At 43.6% G+C, this 7,584-nt stretch overlaps 1 protein-coding gene across 1 annotated transcript in view; it reads right to left on the reverse strand.

Annotated features, from left to right (window-relative positions):
- Positions 1-5,799, reverse strand: part of CCNI (cyclin I) — a 92,209-nt gene extending 86,410 nt beyond the window's left edge. The window contains exon 1 of the mRNA XM_075861707.1: positions 5,483-5,799. The gene's annotated coding sequence lies outside the window, so the exon portion shown is untranslated. The remainder of the gene's footprint in view (positions 1-5,482) is intronic.
- Between the last annotated feature and the right edge of the window lie 1,785 nt (positions 5,800-7,584).

A 7,584-nucleotide genomic window follows, 5' to 3' on the forward strand; every position in this document is an offset into this window, starting at 1 on the left:
TAAATAAATGTATTTGCATAGCCACTCCCAACATGTTATGTTTACAAGACTGACCTGCTAAATTCTCATGTACAAAGTGTGGTCATTTCATATTGTAAAAAATGTGAAGGCACCGTCAGATTTCGAAGGGAGATAACCGCAGACAGTTGCAACAGGTCCCCCCAGCGGCAGGGGAAATCAGCCAGGACCTATTGCAGTGACAAATGTGGCAGTTAGGGCGGCTCCCTCCTGCCACTGGCATCCTGGTGATCACATAATCATCATTTCCGATAGAGGCAGTGGTACTGCCACGGTCTGTACTGGACATACAGCACACATTGAATAAACCTGTCTCTGACAACTGGGCACCTGACAGACATTTTTTGGATTTTCATGTTTTCCTCCCCACCTTCCAAAAGGCACAACTTTTTTATTTTTCTGTCTTGTGGTATGAGAACTTATTTTTTGCAGGACGAGCTGTAGGTTTTAATGGTACCATTTTGGGTTAAATGCAAGTTTTTGATCCCTTCTTATTCCATTTTTTGTGGAAGATGAGGTAACCAAAAAACTGCGATTCTGGCGTTTTACATCGTTCACCGTGCATGTCAAATAATGTTATATTGTAATAGTACACACTTTTATGGACGCGGCGGTTTCAGCAGTGTTTTTTTTTTCAATGCTTTGGGGGAAAAGTTATTTTTTTAACTTTTAATATTTTTCTTATTCTTTAACTGTTTTTTCCTTTTTTTTTTTTTCACTAGTCCCATTAGGGGATTTGAACCAGCAATCGTTGGATCGCTTGCACTATATACTGTAATACTAATGTATTGCAGTATATCGTGTTTTCCGGAGGCAGGGCTTAATAGAAGTACTATGCTGGCGGACCTGGGGGCCTTGATTAGGCCCCTAGGCTGCCATACCAACCTTCGGCACCCCGCGATTGCATCAAGGGCGGGCCGATGGGCTATCAAATGGGGTTGCCCCCTCTTTCTAACGCTTTAGATGCCGTGGTCGCTATTGACCGTGAGATCTAAGGGGTTAAACGAGCGGGATCACGCTAAAGTGCGACCCGACTTGTTAGAGTGAAGTAGATCATGTACTTATGATGTAAGTATATGACATACGTTGGGAATGGGTTAAAGGGAATGTGTCATCAAAATATAGGCCTATTGTTTAAGTCAAGTTTTTATGTTAAACATTTTTTTCTCTCTTTGTCTTTATCTATATTAAAAAAAAAAAAAAAACTCCTAAAATCTTGCAGTTTTGACTCTGGCCACTGAAGCTCACAATAGACTAACACTTCCTGTTCTGTAGAGATCACTTCTCAGCAGTCTCATCATCATCATCATCATCACAGCCAGGATTACAATGATAGATAACACCTCTATATAGAGAACACAGGATCCACCATTCACAATAGACTGACACTTCCTGTTCTGTAGAGATCACTTCTCAGCAGTCTCATCATCATTATCATCACAGGCAGGATTACAATGATAGGTAACCCCTCTATATAGAGAACACAGGATCCACCATTCACAATAGGGGATGGACACAGCTCCTCTCCTATCCCTTCCTGCACAATGACCTCTGCGCAGGTCACATAGCATGCCTAGAAAACTCTCCTGTAAAAGGGCCCTCTCCTGTTTATAGGTTCCTACAGTCCATGTGGCTGCTGTAAAGCATATCTCTAAATGCTGTTAACAACAGCTCAGGAAAGAAGTGTGCCCCCAGAATAATACATAGATAATAGAATTTAAAAAAATCTTCACTCAAAGCATAAAACAGATCAGAAAAAAAAGATTATGTTTCACTATGTGGTTTTAAGGGTATGTTCACACGGCTTATTTTTGGCCCCCACCGATCAGCTCTTTTGAGGGGGCCGCAGCACGCGTACGAGCACTGCTTTCCCTTCATTCCTGTCACTGCTCACACTGTAAAGTACTACAGTATTACACTCTGTTCACTTCAATGGGAGAAGGTTGGCCTCATGCACACGACCGTAAAAACACCCGTTATTACGGGTTGTAATTACGACCCGAAATAACGGGCCCATAGACTTCTGTTGGCCACGGGTACCATCCCGTTTTCTCACGGGAAGGTGCCCGTGCCGTTGAAAAAGATAGAACATGTTCTATTTTTTTCTTTTACGGGCCGTGCTACTATACTTTATAATGGGAGCACGGCTCGGAATAACGGCCGGCTGCCCGTGGCCGGCCGCGCCCGGCCATGCTCGTAATTACGAGTTGTAATTACGAGCACGGTCGTGTGCATGGGGCCTAAAACTGTGAACCGCCGCTACTGTTGTATCGGCGATTCAGTGTGAGCAGTGACCGCAAGAATGAAGGGGAAGCAGCGCTCGTACAAGGCTAAAGAGCCTTTAAAACAGCTGATCAGCGAGGGTCCCGGCAGTCGGACCCTGACCGATTAGATATTGATAGCCGATCCTGAGGATAGGGCATCAATTTTTAGGGACTGCACACCCATTTAAACAGATGGACAAATGCTACCAAGTTTTTGTAGTTGGCTATAAAGTTAGAAGCTAGACATGTCAGAAGATGTCATTGATGGTGGTCTGATCCCTATGTCACTAGATTGTGGATCTTTTATTGTTTTATGACATTCCCCCCCCCCAACCAGATTTTTTTCTTATCTCAGGAAACCCGTTTAGGGTATTTGCATGCGTATCCAACCCAGAACACGCAGGGAAGTCTGGCCGAATATCCTCACCAAATGGTGCTTTACTTTGGTGCACATACTTCGCTGGATTAACCGCTGTGGAAAACGGCTGCCAGAAACAACAAAAAGAAATTAAAAAAAGGCCAATACTCTCCTGGTGTTTCCATAGCAACCCGTCCCTGCTCTAGCGACTGTTCTGTGTCTAAGCGGCCTCATGTGATGGCGTTTCATCCCGTGACCGCTGCAGCCTGTAAACCAAAATGCTGCGTATGTAGACATTTTCATATTACACTATTAGCTAACATTTGGAAAACGCCACGAAAAACCCGCTGCTAAATACTGTGTGTAAAACAGGCCTAAAAATGGTCTCTGTAGTAATAGTCCTGATGGCAGCAGGAAGGTAGAAAGAGTCCTTACACATATGCCTTGTTCATAAGCCCTAGGGTATGTGCACACGCAAAATAAAAAACATCTCAAAATACGGAAAACAGCTCCTGATTTTCAGAAGTTTTTTAATCAAAGTCGCGTTTTTCGTGGCGTTTTAACTTTTGGAGCTGTTTTTCTATAGAGTCTATGAAAAATGGCTCCAAAAACGTCCCAAGAAGTGACATGCACTTCTTTTTCGCTGACGTTTTGAAAAATGGGCGCGGAAAAAACGGCCCGTCGGAACAGAACGCCGTTTTTCCCATTGATATCGATGGGCAGATATTCGGAGGCGTTCTGCTTCCAATTTTTCAGGCGTTTTTCAGGACGTTTACGGCCCGAAAAACAGCTGAAAACACTCTGTGTGAACATACCCCTAAAGACATATTACTAAGTCAAGTTTCAGGCTGCCTGTCAGCAGAGCAGGCGCCTACGTTTCCCCATGACGGGGCTGAACTGGCAGTACCACAGCACAGACCACAGATATTACTTTACTAGATGAACTTTAAAGAAGTGCTGATTTTAAAGGCAAACCCCCGGAAAAAATGTCCCTTCAGACTTTTTAAAGAATTTTAGTTATGACTCAGATCATGCTGCATCGGGAGTAAACGTTTTGTTTCGTTTTTGTGGAAGATCTTCCAGGGAAATTGTCAGGAGAAAAATTGGGGGATATTTATCAAAATTGATGGAATGGAACGGTGGAGCTCATAGCAACCAATCAGATTCCAAGTGTCATTTTTCAGAAGATGTTTTGAAAAAACAAACAAAAACCCTGTCAACAGATTGGTTGCTATGGCCAACTGCTCCAATGTTGCTATGGACCATCATTTATCCCTAGAAATGTTGCCACCTGCCCTATACATTCTTGTGTACCACACAGCTCTCTTATGTAACTTATTTATACTATTTTTTACATCTTTTTTTCAGATTTGTTATTGAACATGAAAATAATGCCCCAAAAGCGCGATTGCTTGGCAGTAAAACATATAGAACAGATCTCAGAACCTACTGCTTGCACATAAACAGGCTATAAATGGCAAAAAATATAGGAATTGGGCACTTGAAAGGTCAGATATATGTACTGGTGCAAACAACAACAGTGGTGTTGCCCATGGCAACCAATCACATCTCAGCTCTAAGGCCCCATGCACACGACCGTATTTTTCATCAATAATTACGGTCCGGAATTACGGACCCATTCATTTCTATTGGCCACGGACACCTTTCAGTATTTTTTCTGATGGGTGTCCGTGCTGAAAAAATGATAGATCCTGTCCAATTCTTGTCAGTAATTACGGCAAGGACTCTCCCATAGAAGCCTATGGGCGCTTCCGTAAATACGGACGGCTATGGATGTGCATCCGTAAACCGTCCATATTTACGTAAGCGTTGCTAGGCAACATGTTGATGGCATCATTTGCAGCCTCCCCCTTTTTTTTTTTGGATCAAATACGGATGCAGTACCGACCGTATTTACGGATATATGAAAATACAGTCGAGTGTATGGGGCCTAAGGGTAGGGTAGGTTGACACGCAGCCGATGTGTTTCAGAAATCTTGGTGACTGTTCCATACATGTGAATGGGGTTTGCAGAAATCCATGTAAATGCTGCAGAAACAACCCCATTCACATGTACGGAACAGATTTTTAGTGGCAGAAATCTCTGCAACAAATCTGCCAGGTGTGAATATATTCTAACCGTACACCTAAAGTTCAGTAAACAGAAGCAACTACTTTACTAATGGGGAGATTGATCGAAACGTATTTAAAGGAAAAGTAGGTAAATTGGCCATAGCAACCAATCAGATTGCTTCTTTCCCTTAGAACAGGGCCTTTAATAAATTAGATCTGGAATCTGATTGGTTGCCATTAGCAACTTCTCTACTTTTCCTTTGCATCACTTTTGATAAATCTCCCCTATTATTTATGTGTATATATGTCCCTTGTTGTAAACAAATGATAAATACAATAAAGCAACAATGTAACCAAGCCCCTTATAGTGTGTGTACATATATGTATTTACCTATTGCTTCTATAGTTTATAGGGGTGCTCGTGTACCCCATGGAATATTCTTCACTGCATCCTGACATTAGGATGAGGTCCCTGATTCTTTCCTCTTATGATATCTGATCTGGATGCTAAGAACCCCAGGAGCTTGCAATCTGCTCTATAATCTACATACATGTAATGCATAAAATAAAATACAATCATCCCATTATTCTAAAAACAGCAAATCCCACTGCATATACATAACACAGGCTCTCCCCAGGTCTATATGTACACACAAGAACCCGGTATAGTAAATAAATGGCATATATTACAATGGAAATAGCATAGACTGACATCGTTACACGCACAATGACAGCATTTCTGGCCGTCATTGTTCCTGCCGGAGCTCACCTCCCCTGTAAAGCTGTAGGTTTCACTGCTGCATTTGGAGATCATCCGGTCCATTAAAAAAATCAAATAAAAAAACAATATATTTGTTTATAAAATAAGGTCCTCCATGTATTTATATGAGGGGTTGTCCTCCTGACTTCTGGAAGCTGGGGGGGCTCATGATTACTGCCTCTCCTTATTACGTTATCTCGTCCTTCTTCTTGGGGGGTGAGAAGGTGGATGGGGTGTAAAATTAGAAGAATAAGGGGGGGAAAAAGAGAGAAGAGGAAGGGAGGACTACTTTACTTCCTAAGGGGGTGGGGAGGGAAAGAGGGACCGGTGAGAGGCGGACGGATATATCTGCTGGGAGAAAGCTGAGAAAAGGGAGGGGCCTGAGCGCACAAACATGAAAGTGGGCGGAGGCAGCGCCGGGCAAGAAGGCGGAGGCACATAAAAGCCGCTCCATTTAGTTGCGGTTAATATTTTTCTTTGGTTTTCTTGTTGACGGTGGTAGATATACGTAGATATATAGGTACTGTATATAGGTTGGTAAGCAACAGAAGTCGACTCTGAAGTAATGATTCTGGCGCTCGATATAAATGCTTATAAAGTGTTACCCGACCTGTAGGAGCTTATTAACTGCATGACAAAAACATTGACATCAGTTCAAGAATTATGTGTATATGTAGATGGAGGTTATGGAATTATTGATACAGACTCCGCCCCCGTGCAGGCCACGCCCCTTGCCTCCATAAGGCCATGTTCACAGTTCAGGATTTTATAGCGTCCTAAGTCCAATGCGAGTGAGTAGAGTATATTATATCTATGGCTATATTCACACAACTGTGAAAAAAAAACGTCTGTTAAAATCAACTGTCAGTTTTTCATTGCTGTTTTGCATCAGTGTGTCTCCAACTCTTCATCCATTTCCCAGCCATCTGACCGTTTTTCACTGCCGTTGAACTGATGAATTTCAGTCGTCAGGGGTTTTTTGTGCCAACCCCATGAAAACACCACAGTGCCCATGTAGATAGTGTCGCAATGCCTCTGTAGGTATTCCCACAATGCCCACTGTAGATAGTGCCCTTGCAGATAATGCCACACACCGTGCCCACGTTTGTAGATTGAACCACAGTGTCCCCTGTCGATAGTTACGATATAATGCCACACCCCCTGTAGATAGCGCCACACCCCTCCCCCTGTAGATAGCGCCGCACCCCTGCCCCTGTAGATAGCGCCACACCCCTTATGTAGATAGTGCCATTGGGGGTCCCTCTAGGAGCGGAATCTCCGGCTGGAGCGTTGCCGGCGCTCTGGACAGGAATTCTGCTCTTGCAGGAGCCCCTGACCTCACTGTCCATATACCAGTCCTCAACTAATTAGAATATCATCAAAAAGTTAATTTATTTCAGTATCTCAATTCAAAAAGTGAAACTCTTATGTCTTAGGGCGGATTTACACGAGCGTGTGCGTTTTGCGCACGCAAAAAATGCAGCGTTTTGTGTGCGCAAAAGGCACATTACAGCTCAGTGTGTCATGTTCATATGGTGCGCGGCTGCGTGCTTTTCACGCAGCCGCCATCATTAACCCCTTAAAGAGGCTCTGTCACCAGATTTTGCAACCCCTATCTGCTATTGCAGCAGATAGGCGCTGCAATGTAGATTACAGTAACGTTTTTATTTTTAAAAAACGAGCATTTTTGGCCAAGTTATGACCATTTTTGTAGTTATGCAAATGAGGCTTGCAAAAGTCCAAGTGGGTGTGTTTGAAAGTAAAAGTCCAAGTGGGCGTGTATTATGTGCGTACATCGGGGCGTTTTTACTACTTTTACTAGCTGGGCGTTCTGATGAGAAGTATCATCCACTTCTCTTCAGAACGCCCAGCTTCTGGCAGTGCAGATCTGTGACGTCACTCACAGGTCCTGCATCGTGTCGGCCACATCGGCACCAGAGGCTACAGTTGATTCTGCAGCAGCATCAGCATTTGCAGGTAAGTAGCTACATCGATTTACCTGCAAACGCTGATGCTGCTGCAGAATCAACTGTAGCCTCTGGTGCCGATGTGTCCTCGCTCGTCTGACACGATGCAGGACCTGTGAGTGACGTCACAGATCTGCACTGCCA

This window comes from Rhinoderma darwinii, chromosome 1 (genome assembly GCF_050947455.1).
Source record: "Rhinoderma darwinii isolate aRhiDar2 chromosome 1, aRhiDar2.hap1, whole genome shotgun sequence".
NCBI lineage: Eukaryota > Metazoa > Chordata > Amphibia > Anura > Rhinodermatidae > Rhinoderma > Rhinoderma darwinii.